The following is a 19,133-nucleotide window of genomic DNA, read 5'->3' as shown; positions in this document are numbered from 1 at the left end:
GTTGAAAAAGTTCTGTCAATTCTGTAAAACCAAAGGAACCAGTGGGGGGGGGCTTAGACCAGTTCCCTCTCCTTTTCTCATTTTGTTAAAGGAAGATCCCGCCTTTTGGAGCATTAGAACATATTTCTTGTCTGGTCCAGTCCTGGCATTTGATGACAAACCTCTGCCCACTTGTCCCCTATAGATCTGCGCCTGTATGTTCTCCACCCACTTCGATTGTAAGCTCTATGGGGTAGTGCCGGGCCAGCCCATTCAGGCCCCCAGGCAGCCTGGCCAGTACAAGCGCCCAACAATGGCGCATGCGCTAGGGACCACGTACACATGCGCAAAACCCTGATTGAAAAAAAAAAAAAAGATGCCGGACTAAGGGGGTAGGAGAGGCAGAGAAGGTGCCTGCATGGTGCCCCCCCCCAGCTTTGCACCCTAGGAACGTGCCTACTCTGCCTCCCCCTAGTTCCGGCCCTGCTATGGGGAAGGGACCTCCCTCCCACTAGTACTTGGCACTTATTCTTTGTGTATTTATACATATTTCTTAGTGTGCATGATATTCTTTATGATAATGGTCCTTGTTCCACACTGTAGTACAGCACCGTGTATTCACAAACAGAATTACACATAGACAATATATGAGGTCAAAGTACATGGGTCCTTGTCCCTGCGACTTTCTCAATAACCCAAAGTCATGGAAACAAATATCTTCTTCAACTGGTGCCCTAGTTCCCAGGATACCCGGCAAGGCATCACCACATAAGCACATGGGCAAGCCTGGAGTCTTAGGGCCACAAGTTTCAAATGAAAATGGTATTTTATTGCTAAAACACAATTTGGTGGTGGTTTATGTGACTTGTGCACAAGCCAATTTGTGGCCTAATCCCAGCCTAAGAATAACCTTGAGCCACATTCCTACTGATTCCTGTCACGTTTCTCAATAACCCCCCAAACTACTCATGTGGTTTCTCCCTGGGCACAATTCCCTCCATGACACTCACAGTGAGTTCCCACCAGTAGAGAAATGCGGTGATTTCCCATAGGCCAAAAAGCTTAAATTTATATGGCGATATACAACAGAAAGAGCAACTGCCATCTCTTTCCAACCACGTATACAATTCCCATATAAACATATGAAGATGACCCAATTCTAAACATAGGGGTAGACTGGCCAATCAGGTTGGTTATCCTCCAGCTGGCGCTCTCTCTAGTCTCCACTGGTGACAAACAGCACTTTATTCAGGGACTCGTATACAAGTTGTAGAAACCAATCTACAGGGCACAGGGAGTCGTGTGATTATTTGTAGGAAACCCGCTGGCACTTCCCTCCAAGTGAACTTGGAAACCACAAATTCCACCCATACCAACCAACACCTTCATGACTGACAAACAAAAGCCATGGGACGGGTGCAAATGGAGAGGTATCACCAGGTAGAACACCCATTGAAATGGAATCCACTCAGCTGCCTCCATTGCACGTGCAAAGGCTTCAAACCTGCCCCACCTGGAAGCCACAATGATGTTATTCCAAGTAAACTAAAGCCACAGCTTGGCATTTATACCAAATACAGAGTTTATTCCTCTTATCATATTTACATAAGGGAACGTCAGCCAACGTGACTCCCAGTAACATCCAAGCCTCAACCACACCAAGATTTGCTACTGGACTCTCCCACATTCAAATGTTCCCCAGTTACACCCAGCGCTCCATTATGCACAAGCCACAGAGAATGAATTTAGTCATTGCTGGTACAAAATACACTGGAATTTAAATTGTTTGTTGGGCGGGGGTATTTACTTTGACACACACACTGAATGGGAAAGCCATTGAATGAGATAGAACAGACTCTTGCATGTAATAGTTGAAGCCAACTGGAGCTTTCTAGGAGCAGAGATGAGTTCTCTATGGCTGGGGATGGTGCCCCTGGGTGACAACACAGATACAAACATGGGTTTTACCCAGAGCAAAATCCCCTCTCTGCTTGTGGATGAGGAACTACACCCTAATACTAAGGAGGGAGGTGGTTTTGGTGCGCAGGAACTTACTATAAACACTGCGCTCTGCCTCAGTCACCAGGAACAATCAGCAAGTCAAGCGGAAACCAAAACAAGTGTCTCATCCACAAGCTGAACACAAACAGGTGTAAGGAAACGTTTTGGGCTCCTTTCCAACTTTGCACAAAAATGCAAATAAAAGAGGCGTTTAGACCCCACTAAACTGCACTTAGGAATATTATCAGTAATCAAAGTATCCCTCCTCAGTGGAACCCCAGTAATATTTACTCCTTCAACCTTTTCTAACACATTGAATTGGATTGAGGCTGTGACATATCCTTCTCCATGACACGTCCTACTCCAGTCCATAGTCCTCCTGTTACCCCTCTTATGTTACCGGCTGGGGAGCCAGTCACTACCTATCTGGTACTGTCAGTAACGGCCTCACCTCTGTGCCTTCCATTGGTCATAGGTCCCATCAGTCTCCACCAATCCCAAGGGGCTTTTCAGAGAATCTTAGTCCCTGAACAACAGATACAACCTTCATGGTGAGCGTAGGGCAGGACTTTGTCTACTTGTAACATACATAGTAACATAGTAAGTTAGGTTGAAAAAAAGACACAGGTCCATCAATTTCAACCTTTTAACTTTTTTTTTTTAACCTGCCTAACTGCCAGTTGATCCAGAGGAAGGTGAAAACCCATCTGAAGTCTCTCCAATTTGCCTCAGGGGGGAAAAATTCCTTCCTGACTCCAAAATGGGACCAGTCCCTGGATCAACTTGTACTATGAGCTCTCTCCCATATCCCTGTATTCCCTCACTTGCTAAACACCATCCAACCCCCTTCTTATACCTATCTAATGTATCAGCCTGTACCACTGATTCACTTCCCAGCTCTCCCTGTAACACCCCTTTCCCTCCTCTAATCTCATTGGCTCCCTCCTGTCTGCTGGGAGGAGCTACTGGTGAATAAAGCATCCGACCCTTCCTTGTACCTATCTAATGTATCAGCCTGTACCCCTGATTCACTTCCCAGCTCTCCCTGTAACACCCCTTTCCCTCCTCTAATCTCATTGGCTCCCTCCTGTCTGCTGGGAGGAGCTACTGGTGAATAAAGCATCCGACCCTTCCTTGTACCTATCTAATGTATCAGCCTGTACCCCTGATTCACTTCCCAGCTCTCCCTGTAACACCCCTTTCCCTCCTCTAATCTCATTGGCTCCCTCCTGTCTGCTGGGAGGAGCTACTGGTGAATAAAGCATCCGACCCTTCCTTGTACCTATCTAATTTATCAGCCTGTACCCCTGATTCACTTCCCAGCTCTCCCTGTAACACCCCTTTCCCTCCTCTAATCTCATTGGCTCCCTCCTGTCTGCTGGGAGGAGCTACTGGAGAATAAAGCATCCGACCCTTCCTTGTACCTATCTAATGTATCAGCCTGTACCCCTGATTCACTTCCCAGCTCTCCCTGTAACACCCCTTTCCCTCTTCTAATCTCATTGGCTCCCTCCTGTCTGCTGGGAGGAGCTACTGCTGAATAAAGCATCCGACCCTTCCTTGTACCTATCTAATGTATCAGCCTGTACCCCTGATTCACTTCCCAGCTCTCCCTGTAACACCCCTTTCCCTCCTCTAATCTCATTGGCTCCCTCCTGTCTGCTGGGAGGAGCTACTGGAGAATAAAGCATCCGACCCTTCCTTGTACCTATCTAATGTATCAGCCTGTACCCCTGATTCACTTCCCAGCTCTCCCTGTAACACCCCTTTCCCTCCTCTAATCTCATTGGCTCCCTCCTGTCTGCTGGGAGGAGCTACTGGTAAATAAAGCATCCGACCCTTCCTTGTACCTATCTAATGTATCAGCCTGTACCCCTGATTCAGGGAGACAATTCCACATCTTCACAGCTCTCACTGTAACAAACCCCTTCCCAATATTTAGCTGGAACCTCTTTTCTTTTAATCGGAATGGGTGACCTTGTGTCAGCTGGAAAGACCTACTGGTAAATAAATCATTAGAGAGATTATTATATGATCCCCTTATATATTTATACATAGTCATCATATCACCCCTTAAGCGCCTCTTCTCCAGAGTGAACATCCCCAATTTGGCCAGTCTTTCCTCATAGCTAAGATTTTCCCTTTACCAGCTTAGTTGCCCTTCTCTGTCCCCTCTCTAATACAATAATGTCCTGTTTGAGTGATGGAGACCAAAAGTGTACGGCATATTCTAGATGGGGCCTTACCAGTGCTCTATACAGTGGGACCCCCTCCTCCCGTGACTCTCTGCCCCATTTAATACAAGTCAAGACCTTATTTGCCCTTGATGCTGCTGACTGGCATTGCTTGCTACAGACAAGTTTATTATCTACAAGGACTCCAAGCTCCGTCTCCATTATGGATTTGCCTAGTGCAGTCCCATTAAGGGGATAAGTGGATATTGTTACATCCCAGGTGCAGGACTTTACATTTATCAACATTGAATCTCATTTGCCACTTAGCTGCCCAGATTGCCAGTTAGTCAAGATCCTGTTGCAAGTGCCACATCCTGGATGGAATTAATTGGGCTGATAGTTTTGTCTCATCTGCAAACACTGATACATTACTTACAACACCCTCCCCTAAGTCATTAATGAACAAGTTAAATAAAAGTGGACCCAATACTGAGCCCTGGGGGACCCCACTAAGAACCTTACTCCAAGTAGAGAATGTCCCATTAACAACCACCCTCTGTACCCGATCCTGTAGCCAGTTTCCTATCCATGTGCAAACGACTTCATTAAGCCCAACAGACCTTAGTTTAGAAAGCAGTCGTTTTTGGGGCACAGTATCAAACGCTTTGGCAAAATCTAAATAGATCTACTGCCCCCCCACTATCCAGAATCTTACTTACCTCATCATAAAATGCAATCAAATTAGTCTGACATGACCTATCCTTCATAAAGCCATGCTGATTGTTGCTCATAATGACATTGACTAGGACAGAATTTTGAATGTGATCCCTTAACAAGCCTTCAAATAATTTGCCCACCACAGATGTCAGACTTACTGGCCTATAATTGCCAGGCTGAGATCGTAATCCCTTTTTAAATATTGGAATAACATCAGCTTTTCTCCAATCCATAGGCACCATACCAGATGACAGTGAATCTGAGAAAATCAGAAATAGGGGCTGGTCTAAAACTGAACTAAGCTCTCTTAGAACCCGGGGGTGTATGCCATCAGGCCCTGGAGCCTTGTTTACATTCATTTGTATTAAAGCTTTATGAATCATATCCTGAGTCAGCCACTGACTAGATTGAGCTGAGCCATTAGTGCAGCTATAAAGTGAGCCTGGGAACTCACACTCCTCTATTGTATACACTGAAGAAAAGAACTGATTTAACACATTTGCCTTTTCTGTATCTGTTACAACCATACTGGTACCATTATTTAATGGAGCAACACTCTCAACCTGCATCTTTTTACTATTAATATATTTAATAAACATTTTGGGGTTAGTCTTGGCCTCTGTTGCAATTAACTCTTCATTTCTTTTCTTAGCCTTCCGGATTGCTGATTTACAACATTTATTACAGTGTTTATATTCATTAAATGCAGCTTCTGTCCCTACAGATTTGTAGTCAGACAGACAATGTGACAGAGAGATGACACAGAGACGTCATAAAAGAGAGAAAGCCTAGAGCCTGAGAGCAACAACACAATAAAGAGACAGACATAATATTTGTCTTCTTCTTTGATTCCGGCTCCTTTATGTTGAGAGAAAACAGTTGTTACACGCGGCACGGAAACAACTCCTCTCCCACTCTTGAAATGTTTTCTTTGCTCCATCTAAAAATACCCATGAGGCAGCTGGGCGTGCCCCCAAAATAAATACCAACACGCAAACATTCCTCCCAGCGCTCACCTGCGCCCCGAATCAAAGGAACAATCACCCGAGTCTCAATGTGACACCAACAGAGCTGCCCAGTCTCAGGGGCATTAGATCTATCTAGATTCTATATTATATTATACAGGGGCAATAGATTGGGTTATATATATATATTTACACAAAAGCTATGAAAATCCTGTAAATTATATCCTTATAAACGGTGAGTTCTGATGTCATCAGTTATAAACGGTGAGTTCTGATGTCATTTCTGTCACATGACTCACTGAAATTTGTGTATTATAATAAATAAAGTACCCCCAGTTGTAAAATATGAGGATATTAGAAGTTACCTCAGAGTTCCATGACCTGTATAAAAACACTCGGCCTTCAGCCTCGTACTTTTATATGGTCATGAAACTCCTCTGTAACTTATAATATCCTTATATTTTACAACAGGGGGTACTTTATTCACTATATATCTAGATTCTATATTATATTATACAGGGATGTTACATGTACAGATCACAGGACACTGAATGGACTGGGACCCAGTTGGGCTGTGGTTTATACAATGGGGATTCCCACAATGCACCAGTCTGTCCCAGTCAATTTACTGCAAGTGATTTGGGGAAGGAACGGGGTGACTCTGGGCCAACAGGAGAATCAGTTTCCTTTTCAGAGAACCGAGAGTCACATTATTTAGGATTTAATTGGGCAAAACAACATTAAAGGGAAAATAACCCCCCAGGGCTAAATGGGCAGACAGGACTCAGGGGGCAGCAGCCGATGCACATAAAGAATATGAAAGTAAAAAAAGTGAGACGATGGACAATTATAGGACAAGTACAACTCCCCCCCCACCCAGTTATTTGCTGAATCAATAGAACCCGTCTAGCAGCAAATGTCATGGGCAGAAATAGCAGAGGAGCAGGTCATGGTCCCACGGAAATGATTGGAACAAATAAACCGAAGCTGAGACAAGAACAAAGGAACAAAGGACAAAAATGTTCAGATTTACTAAACATCAGACCCGCCCCCTCTCCTCTGCCCAGTTCTACTCCAGCTCCTCTACTACTACTTTGCCCCACTGCCATTTCATCTCCCTATTCTTCTATTTCATTACTGTCCCCCTTATATATTTATATATAGTGATCATATCCCCCTTATATATTTATATATAGTGATCATATCCCCCTTATATATTTATCTATAGTGATCATATCCCCTATATATATTTATATATAGTGATCATATCCCCTTATATATTTATATATAGTGATCATATCCCCCTTATATATTTATATATATTGATCATATCCCCCTTATATATTTATATATCGTGATCATATCCCCCTATATATTTATATATAGTGATCATATCCCCCATATATATATATATACATATATATATCTATATATCTATATATCTATATATCTATATATCTATATATCTATATATCTATATATCTATATATCTATATATCTATATCTCTATATCTCTATATCTCTATATCTCTATATCTCTATATATCTATATCTATCTATCTATCGTGATCATATCCCCTTGTATATTTATATAGTGATCATATCCCCTTATATATTTATATATAGTAATCGTATCCCCTTATATATTTATATATAGTGATCATATCCTCCTTATATAATTATATATAGTGATCATATCCCCTTATATATTTATATATAGTGATCATATCCCCGTATATATTATATATAGTGATCATATCCCCCTTATATATAGTGATCATATCCTACTTATATATAGTGATCATATCCCCTTATATATTTATATATAGTGATCATATCCCCCTTAAATATTTATATATAGTGATCATATCCCCTTATATATTTATATACAGTGATCATATCCCCTTATATATAGTGATCATATCCCCTTATATATAGTGATCATATCCCTCATATATTTATATATAGTGATCATATCCCCTTATATATTTATATATAGTGATCATATCCCCTTATATATAATGATCATATCCTCCTTATATATTTATATATAGTGATCATATCCCCCTTATATATTTATATAAAGTGATCATATCCCTTTATATATTTATATATAGTGATCATATCCCCTTATATATTTATATATAGTGATCATATCCCCTTATATATTTATATATAGTGATCATATCCTCTTTATATATTTATATATAGTGACCATATCCTCCTTATATATTTATATATAGTGATCATATACCCCTTATATATTTATATATAGTGATCATATCCCCCTTATATATTTATATATAGTGATCATATCCCCTTACATATTTATATATAGTGATCATATCCCCTTACATATTTATATATAGTGATCATATCCCCTTATATATTTATATATAGTGATCATATCCCCTTATATATTTATATATAGTGATCATATCCCCTTATATATTTATATATAGTGATCATATCCCCTTATATATTTATATATAGTGATCATATCCCCCTTAACCGTCTCTTCTCCAGTGTAACCAATCCCAATTTGTCTTTCCCCATAACTGAAATAATTAGAATAATTAGGATTATGAGCATCATGGGGGGCAAGATAAATAATAACCTCAAAGAAAGGATTCAGGGTCACCCCCAGTCATGATCTTTAGCTCTACAGCACCCCTCTCCTCAGGAGCACCCTTGGTGCATTTCTTATGGAGAAAGCCTCACCTATAAAAGAGGTGGTTCACGAAAATTATGTTCTGTAACAACTCCACTGAGGTGCAAATGATCTCAACAACATGAAGCGTCAATCAACCCCAAAACAATGTGATCCTAATCACTAACTACCCCTGACAACAACAGCACCCTATGACCTGGGTACCCCTGGAACTATAGCAGGGTGACACCCCAATGATTCTATATATCTGTAACCTTGTTATGAGCAAAGGGGGCCCAGTCTGAAGGTCAGTTAGGGGGAGATTCGGGGTGAGTGCTTATTTGAACCCTGGGTACCCCTGGAACTATAGCAGGGTGACACCCCAATGTTTCTATATATCTGTAACCTTGTTATGAGCTAAGGGGGCCCAGTCTGAAGGTCAGTTAGGGGGAGATTTGGGGTGAGTGTTTATTTGTACCCTGGGTACCCCTGGAACTATAGCAGGGTGACACCCCAATGTTTCTATATATCTGTAACCTTGTTATGAGCACTATATATAAATATATAAGGGGGATATGATCACTATATAAAAATATATAAGGGGGATATGATCACTATATATAAATATATAAGGGGGATATGATCACTATATATAAATATATAAGGGGATATGATCACTATATATAAATATATTACGGGATATGATCACTATATATAAATATATAAGGGGATATAATCACTATATATAAATATATAAGGGGGATATGATCACTATATATAAATATATAAGGGGGATATGATCACTATATATAAATATATAAGGGATATGATCACTATATATAAATATATAAGGGGATATGATCACTATATATAAATATATAAGAGGGATATGATCACTATATATAAATATATAAGGGGATATGATCACTATATATAAATATATAAGGGGGCCCAGTCTGAAGGTCAGTTAGGGGGAGATTTGGGGTGAGTGTTTATTTGTGCCCTGGGTACCCCTGGAACTATAGCAGGGTGACACTCCAATGTTTCTATATATCTGTAACCTTGTTATGAGCACTATATATAAATATATAAGGGGATATGATCACTATATATAAATATATAAGGGGGATATGATCACTATATATAAATATATAAGGGGGATATGATCACACTATATATATATATATATATATATATATATATATATATATATATATATATATATATATATATATATATATATATATATATATATATATATATATATATGGGGATATGATCACTATATATAAATATATAAGGGGGATATGATCACTATATATAAATATATAAGGGGGATATGATCACTATATATAAATATATAAGGGGGATATGATCACTATATATAAATATATAAGGGATATGATCACTATATATAAATATATAAGGGATATGATCACTATATATAAATATACAAGAGGGATATGATCACTATATATAAATATATAAGGGGATATGATCACTATATATAAATATACAAGAGGGATATGATCACTATATATAAATATATAAGGGGGATATGATCACTATATATAAATATATAAGGGGATATGACCACTATATATAAATATATAAGGGGGCCCAGTCTGAAGGTCAGTTAGGGGGAGATTTGGGGTGAGTGCTTATTTGTACCCTGGGTGCCCCTGGAACTATAGCAGGGTGACACCCCAATGTTTCTATATATCTGTAACCTTGTTATGAGCTAAGGGGGCCCAGTCTGAAGGTCAGTTAGGGGGAGATTTGGGGTGAGTGCTTATTTGTACCCTGGGTACCCCTGGAACTATAGCAGGGTGACACCCCAATTTTTCTATATATCTGTAACCTTGTTATGAGCTAAGGGGGCCCAGCCTGAAGGTCAGTTAGGGGGAGATTTGGGGTGAGTGTTTATTTGTGCCCTGGGTACCCCTGAAACGATAGCAGGGTGACACCCCAATGTTTCTATATATCTGTAACATTGTTATGAGCACTATATATAAATATATAAGGGGGATATGATCACTATATATAAATATATAAGGGGGATATGATCACTATTTATAAATATATAAGGGGGATATGATCATTATATATAAATATATAAGGGATATGATCACTATATATAAATATATAAGGGATATGATCACTATATATAAATATATAAGAGGGATATGATCACTATATATAAATATATAAGAGGGATATGATCACTATATATAAATATATAAGGGGATATGATCACTATATATATATAAATATATAAGAGGGATATGATCACTATATATAAATATATATGGGGGATATGATCACTATATATAAATATATAAGGGGATATGATCACTGTATATAAATATATAAGGGATATGATCACTATATATAAATATATAAGGGGGCACAGTCTGAAGGTCAGTTAGGGGGAGATTTGGGGTGACTGCTTATTTGTACCCTGGGTACCCCTGGAACTATAGCAGGGTGACACCCCAATGTTTCTATATATCTGTAACCTTGTTATGAGCTAAGGGGGCCCAGCCTGAAGGTCAGTTAGGGGGAGATTTGGGGTGAGTGTTTATTTGTGCCCTGGGTACCCCTGGAACTATAGCAGGGTGACACTCCAATGTTTCTATATATCTGTAACCTTGTTATGAGCACTATATATAAATATATAAGGGGATATGATCACTATATATAAATATATAAGGGGGATATGATCACTATATATAAATATATAAGGGGGATATGATCACTATATATAAATATATAAGGGGGATATGATCACTATATATAAATATATAAGGGATATGATCACTATATATAAATATATAAGGGATATGATCACTATATATAAATATACAAGAGGGATATGATCACTATATATAAATATATAAGGGGATATGATCACTATATATAAATATACAAGAGGGATATGATCACTATATATAAATATATAAGGGGGATATGATCACTATATATAAATATATAAGGGGATATGATCACTATATATAAATATATAAGGGGATATGATCACTGTATACAAATATATAAGGGATATGATCACTATATATAAATATATAAGGGGATATGACCACTATATATAAATATATAAGGGGGGCCCAGTCCGAAGGTCAGTTAGGGGGAGATTTGGGGTGAGTGCTTATTTGTACCCTGGGTGCCCCTGGAACTATAGCAGGGTGACACCCCAATGTTTCTATATATCTGTAACCTTGTTATGAGCTAAGGGGGCCCAGTCTGAAGGTCAGTTAGGGGGAGATTTGGGGTGAGTGCTTATTTGTACCCTGGGTACCCCTGGAACTATAGCAGGGTGACACCCCAATTTTTCTATATATCTGTAACCTTGTTATGAGCTAAGGGGGCCCAGCCTGAAGGTCAGTTAGGGGGAGATTTGGGGTGAGTGTTTATTTGTGCCCTGGGTACCCCTGAAACGATAGCAGGGTGACACCCCAATGTTTCTATATATCTGTAACATTGTTATGAGCACTATATATAAATATATAAGGGGGATATGATCACTATATAAAAATATATAAGGGGGATATGATCACTATATATAAATATATAAGGGGGATATGATCACTATATATAAATATATAAGGGGATATGATCACTATATATAAATATATAAGGGGATATGATCACTATATATAAATATATAAGGGGGATATGATCACTATATATAAATATATAAGGGATATGATCACTATATATAAATATATAAGGGATATGATCACTATATATAAATATATAAGAGGGATATGATCACTATATATAAATATATAAGAGGGATATGATCACTATATATAAATATATAAGGGGATATGATCACTATATATAAATATATAAGAGGGATATGATCACTATATATAAATATATAAGGGGGATATGATCACTATATATAAATATATAAGGGGATATGATCACTGTATATAAATATATAAGGGATATGATCCCTATAAATAAATATATAAGGGGGCACAGTCTGAAGGTCAGTTAGGGGGAGATTTGGGGTGAGTGCTTATTTGTACCCTGGGTACCCCTGGAACTATAGCAGGGTGACACCCCAATGTTTCTATATATCTGTAACCTTGTTATGAGCTAAGGGGGCCCAGTCTGAAGGTCAGTTAGGGGGAGATTTGGGGTGAGTGTTTATTTGTACCCTGGGTACCCCTGGAACTATAGCAGGGTGACACCCCAATGTTTCTATATATCTGTAACCTTGTTATGAGCTAAGGGGGCCCAGTCTGAAGGTCAGTTAGGGGGAGATTTGGGGTGAGTGTTTATTTGTACCCTGGGTACCCCTGGAACTATAGCAGGGTGACACCCCAATGCTTCTATATATCTGTAACCTTGTTATGAGCTAAGGGGGCCCAGTCTGAAGGTCAGTTAGGGGGAGATTTGGGGTGAGTGATTATTTGTACCCTGGGTACCCCTGGAACTATAGCAGCGTGACACCCCAATGTTTCTATATATCTGTAACCTTGTTATGAGCTAAGGGGGCCCAGCCTGAAGGCCAGTTAGGGGGAGATTTGGGGTTAGGATTTTGTGGGTGCCATGACTGAAGATAACCCCAATGCAAGGCACTCTCAGCCGCCCCCTCCTGTGTGGGCAAGTGGTATTAAGATTATCCAGGGTGGGGGGGGTAAATTTCCATTCACGTGGAAAGAGAAAAATCTATGTAAAAATAATAAAAAATGTTGTCAAGGAAATTATGATATTGGTAAATGTCCCCCCGAAATAAGACAAACAGCACAAAGAAGTTGGGGTGCTGAATCCTTATCAGTGGAGCACTGACCAGAGCTGAGTATCTAGTTGCTCATTACATAATCTCTGCAGATTGAAACCAATGATTCACTCTCCCCTAACGACACTAATTAGCAAAGAATTTCTAGGAGTTTCCTGCATTAATTATCGTCCTCATATTCTCTCCCTTATTCAGGGCTTGTTCCCCATGCACCCCAATATGCGCATCCCAATAAATTATAGGGCCAGCAATTGGGGGACAACAGCCCCAGGAACCAATCATATTCAGTAGTTTGTGTCAGTCAGAAGTGAAGTGCAGGATGCAGGTGTCAAACTCAAAGGCCCCAGGGCCCCAGGAACCCATCATTACTGTGTGTTGTGTTACTATTGGGTGGACATCTCAGAAACCCAACCAAGGGACCCGGGCCCTCCATAGCAACCACAGAACTGACACTTGTATAGATTAAAATGTGGGGTGGACACCACTATGGAACCTACTGCAGGTCCAAACACCAGTCATGGGAGATCACGCGCCTCTCAGAAATATAAGGTCCAAGTGGCCAGAATGAGGTTCTCCTGGTGCGACCGTGTTTGGAGAATTTTCCATTAGCACATTAACCTCTAAATCATTTGCATCATTCATTTAGTCTCCTCCTCATGGTTGTGAGAAGGGACCCTGGATGCCGGGTTCTCTGATGGGCCCTTGGGGACCCAATTGGACATGTCTTAGGTAGATACTGATGGTGAGCTTGTCATTGGCCCATGATCCACCACTACCAGCAGCGCTTCTGTGTTTTTAAATAATAAATTCTCAATGAAATGACAGAAGATCAGCACATGCCACAGAACCCACTGTTGCCCCAGTAGAAGTACCAGACCCAGTACCAGACCCAGCGCAGGCAGTGAAGCAGCTGAAGTCACAGAGGGAGCAGTTTCTTGACGCACAAGACAAAGGAATGTTTTGCTCATTTAAATAAGAGACAAGAAGACAAAGTCAGGGTGTGGGAGCAACATTCCTATTTCTCTTCTGACTTCCTAATATACCAGCCCTGCCAACTGGGGGTTCAAGCCGCTCCTCTCTGCACCCCACAATGGACTCTGCCAGAAAGTCAGAAAACCAACCCATGAAACTTCATTCCCTCCGACCCGCCATTTCCATTCTGGGCTTCCCAGAAACGAGAGACCAACTGGCCAACAAATACATAAAACTAGTAATTGTGTGACATATCAAATAAAGGGGACATTACCCCCAAACATCAATATCTCCAGTGCCCGAGGTGCACGACCTTACAACCCCCAAATGTCCCTCCAATAGGCTGTGATTCAGTTAAGGGGGGGGGGGGGAGGGAAGACCCAAATCTAGAAAACAAATACAACCCAACAATCCATATCAAGATCTTATACCCACCTATATCTCCTTATATCCCCCTATATCGAATTATATCCCCTTATATCCACCTATATCCCCCTATATCCCAGCATTTCATTCCCTACCCCACTATAAGCAGCTGCCCCCCAAACATGAAGCCCCCACATCAGCAGCTGAAAACCCACCAAGTATATCATTTCCCACTCAAGTATTAGCAGCTGGCCCCCACTAATATGCAAACACGACCCCCCAGTGAGAGTAGTTGGTTTGAGTTAATATTCAGTAAATTCAGCAGGTTCTCCCCTCCCCCCAGGCTTATTAAAATTCACCCCTAAATATCCCAAGAAGGTCCCCCACTATCTCTAGTGCAGAGGAAATGGTTAATTAGCAATCATTGGGATAAACAGGGCAGTTGGCTGGCAGTTTAGTCTGCAGCAGGAATCTCAATTAAAGGCTCATTCTCAGTGTGGATTTAACATGTGGTTTTAAAGGGATCAGTTGGGGCTCTCTAACCCCCGCCACATGTTAAACTTTAGCAACAAGGAGAAGATAGGGCCCGCCATTAGATGGGTCTCCCCTATAACACATACAGGTGCCAAACAAGGATCTGCTGTAGTAGTAGTACTTACCTAGAATGGACACCAGCTGCCTCTCTCTAATGGGAGGTGAGAATGTGCTCTCTCAGGACTATGATAAATGCATGTCTCTCCCACACTCCCTTCCCCTCAGAGGGTGTCTCACTGAAGAGAAGTCTCTCCAAGTACAAGCAGTCTCTAGGCTGTCAGTCTAAAGTAGATGTGCCTTTTCTGGATCTTCATTATAAAATGTCTCAGGTCAGAGATTATTCATGTTATTTACACCCAAGTCCAGAGTCTCTCCCCAACTATCAGTCTCTATAGCTGATGTCTCTCGCCAGGTGTCTGTCTCTGTCTGTATAAGGATCTTTATGAGACTGTCACTATGAGTCTGTGGGTGAGTGAATAGAGAAAACTCTCAGAGCAGCACCTGTGTCAGTGGGTGTGGCCTTACTCACCTGAACCCTCATTTCTAAATATAAATATACAGGACCTGCTGTCTCTCCCCATTCATTATCTCTCACTGGGCTGCTGTGGGTGTCTCTTATTATTCCTAATTACATTCTTGGTATGACAAGTTCAACAGGAACTTTGTGTCTATAAATCTCCCGATCTAATGGGAACTTGCTCTGTGTGTCCAGATGTCTGTACGACTGTCTCCCCTTCCCTCTTCCATTGTACCCCCAACCCTATTTGCCTCCTCTCTCCCCTCTTTGTACCCCCAACCTTAAACTTCCATATCCCTGTATTCCCTCACTTGCTAAAAAGCAATCCAACCCCTTCTTATACCTATCTAATGTATCAGCCTGTACCCCTGATTCACTTCCCAGCTCTCCCTGTAACACCCCTTTCCCTCTTCTAATCTCATTGGCTCCCTCCTGTCTGCTGGGAGGAGCTACTGGTGAATAAAGCATCCGACCCTTCCTTGTACCTATCTAATGTATCAGCCTGTACAACTGATTCACTTCCCAGCTCTCCCTCTAACACCCCTTTCCCTCCTCTAATCTCATTGGTTCCCTCCTGTCTGCTGGGAGGAGCTACTGGTGAATAAAGCATCCGACCCTTCCTTGTACCTATCTAATGTATCAGCCTGTACCCCTGATTCACTTCCCAGCTCTCCCTGTAACACCCCTTTCCCTCCTCTAATCTCATTGGTTCCCTCCTGTCTGCTGGGAGGAGCTACTGGTGAATAAAGCATCCGACCCTTCCTTGTACCTATCTAATGTATCAGCCTGTACCCCTGATTCACTTCCCAGCTCTCCCTGTAACACCCCTTTCCCTCCTCTAATCTCATTGGCTCCCTCCTGTCTGCTGGGAGGAGCTACTGGTGAATAAAGCATCCGACCCTTCCTTGTACCTATCTAATGTATCAGCCTGTACCCTTAAACCAAAACTGTAGGGCATATTCTAGATGGGGCCTTACCAGTGCTCTATACAGTGGGACCCCCTCCTCCCGTGACTCTCTGCCCCATTTAATACAAGTCAAGCCCTTATTTGCCCTTGATGCTGCTGACTGGCATTGCTTGCTACAGACAAGTTTATTATCTACAAGGACTCCAAGCTCCGTCTCCATTATGGATTTGCCTAGTGCAGTCCCATTAAGGGTATAAGTGGATATTGTTACATCCCAGGTGCAGGACTTTACATTTATCAACATTGAATCTCATTTGCCACTTAGCTGCCCAGATTGCCAGTTAGTCAAGATCCTGTTGCAAGTGCCACATCCTGGATGGAATTAATTGGGCTGATAGTTTTGTCTCATCTGCAAACACTGATACATTACTTACAATACCCTCCCCTAAGTCATTAATGAACAAGTTAAATAAAAGTGGACTTCTTAACTGAAACCAAACTGCTTTGCAAGTATTCAGCAAATACCTGACCTCTATCTTACAGCCCTCCTCTCTATTCTTTGCATCATCCCTACTTTTTATTCTACAGTCCTTCTATAATTTTTTCCACCAACTCTTCGTCCTACAGTTTTCTTCTCATCTATTGTGTCTTCCCAACTCTCTTTCCTAGTCATTGTCTTCATCCAATGACTTTCCTACACTGTTCTACATTCCTTCCCTCCATCACTTGTGTCTCCTCTACTGTGTCCTACAGTCCTGCTCTCTACTTGGCTTCTCCATTTCCTACGCTACAGTCCTTCTCTTCAACTAGTTTGTCTCCCTTATTCTTTGTCCTATAGTCCTTCTCTCCATCCATTATTCCTTACCTACTCCTAGTCCTTCTCTTTATTATTTGTCCTACAGTCTACCCTATTGTCGATTCTACAGCCTCTTTCTCCATCATTTCTGTCTTTCCTACTCTCCATAATGTATCCTGCAGTCCAATTGGTTGTGTTGTCCCTACTGTCTGTTTTACTGTTTTTCTCTCCATCACTTGAGTCTTCCAACTCCTTGTCCTACAGTCCTGAAAGCCTTTAAAGGAGAAATCAAGTTACTGAGTAAGTTTACTCCCAATAGATTAGCCACAATAGTACAAGCTAGAACACTATTTATTCTGCAGAATGCTTTATCATACCTGAGTAACAGCTCTAGACACTCTCTCTGTATGTTTAGGATAGCAGCTGCCATATTAGCTCGATGTGACATCACTTCCTGCTCACTCATAGCTGTGGGCTCAGATTACAGGAGGGAAGGAGAGGGGAGGAAACTGAGCATGCTCAAGCCCTAGCCCTGGAGGTTTAAGCTGAAAACAGTTAGTCTGATACAGAAGCCCATGAGTACACAATAGAAGGAAAGAAATGTGCTGTTTCTTTTGACAGAGGACTCAGAGCAGCATTACTTTGAGGGGTTACTGGTGTATTTATATAGACCTTTCTGATAAAACTTACTTAATTTTAACATTTCCTTCTACTTTAAAAAGAATTCAATCCACAAATAAAAAAAACCCTACCCCCCTACCCTACATAGACCCCCTCCATCCCCCCCCAGCCTAGCTGCTACTCCGTGCAAATGCCCCTAACTCTTTACTAAACCCCTTGGTGCAGATTCTGTCCAGTGGAGTTCACGGTAGCCATGTTGTTCCAGCTGTTCGGTAATCTTCGGAAAGAGACTGGCAGAGCGGCACATGCGCAGTAGGAGCAATTTTCTGTTTCGCGACCGAAACTCACGTAAATTGTTGAAGCGCCGGCCTCATTCCGAAGATTACCGAATCTGCTGAAGATGGCTACCATGAACTACTGCAAAAATTCGCCGAAGCGTGTTCGAAAAATCACTTGCATCAAAACTGTTGTGCGTCAACACTATGCGGACGCCCATTGACTTTAACACTGGCGTCATAATTGATACGAGCGTAAAAATTTACATGAGTGTCAATTTTTGAGTTACATAAATGTTTCGCTGTTGCAAAATTTGAAATTTTTTTGGTGAAGCATTACGGGAGAAATTCGCCCATCATTAGTCATCATCCCGTTGTTCTGTTGTTTGGCTGCTGGGGGGAAAGGGAGGGGTGATATCAGTCCAACTTGCAGTACAACAGTGACTGAATTTTATCAGAGCAAAAGTCACATGACTGGGGGCAGCTGGGAAACTGACAATACACTTGATAAAGGGCACATAGGCCTGAAACACATTGTCTACGAGCAGTCGGCCAATAAAAGGAAAACCACAGAATTGATATGCTTGCTGAGTGCTCTCCTCGTTTCCAAAAAATTGAGAACTGACAATATGTCTAGTCCTATGCCGGGTTTCAAAATGAAATATAAAAAATTTGTTTTCTCTTTTTGAGAAATGGATTTCAATACAGAATTCTGCTGGAGCAGCACTATTAATGGATGTGTTTTGAAAAGAGAATGTCTTCCCATGACAGTGTCCCTTTAAATAGAAATAATGAATCCCCTGTGGCTGACCAGCCTACAATACAACTTCCATCAACTCAATAACATATTTAATAACATTTGTTTCATAGAAGTATTAGCAACAATTC

The 19,133-nt window shown here is 40.9% G+C and overlaps 1 protein-coding gene across 1 annotated transcript in view; it reads right to left on the bottom strand.

The window, feature by feature from the left end:
* The window catches only part of LOC108710103 (FH2 domain-containing protein 1), a 28,012-nt gene extending 12,197 nt beyond the window's left edge, over window positions 1-15,815 (bottom strand). The window contains exon 1 of the mRNA XM_018250509.2: window positions 15,255-15,815. The gene's annotated coding sequence lies outside the window, so the exon portion shown is untranslated. The remainder of the gene's footprint in view (window positions 1-15,254) is intronic.
* Window positions 15,816-19,133: the final 3,318 nt, after the last annotated feature.

This window comes from Xenopus laevis, chromosome 2S, assembly GCF_017654675.1.
Source record: "Xenopus laevis strain J_2021 chromosome 2S, Xenopus_laevis_v10.1, whole genome shotgun sequence".
NCBI lineage: Eukaryota > Metazoa > Chordata > Amphibia > Anura > Pipidae > Xenopus > Xenopus laevis.
Note: the sequence above shows the minus strand (reverse complement) of the source record. Positions and strands in the feature narration are given on the sequence as shown.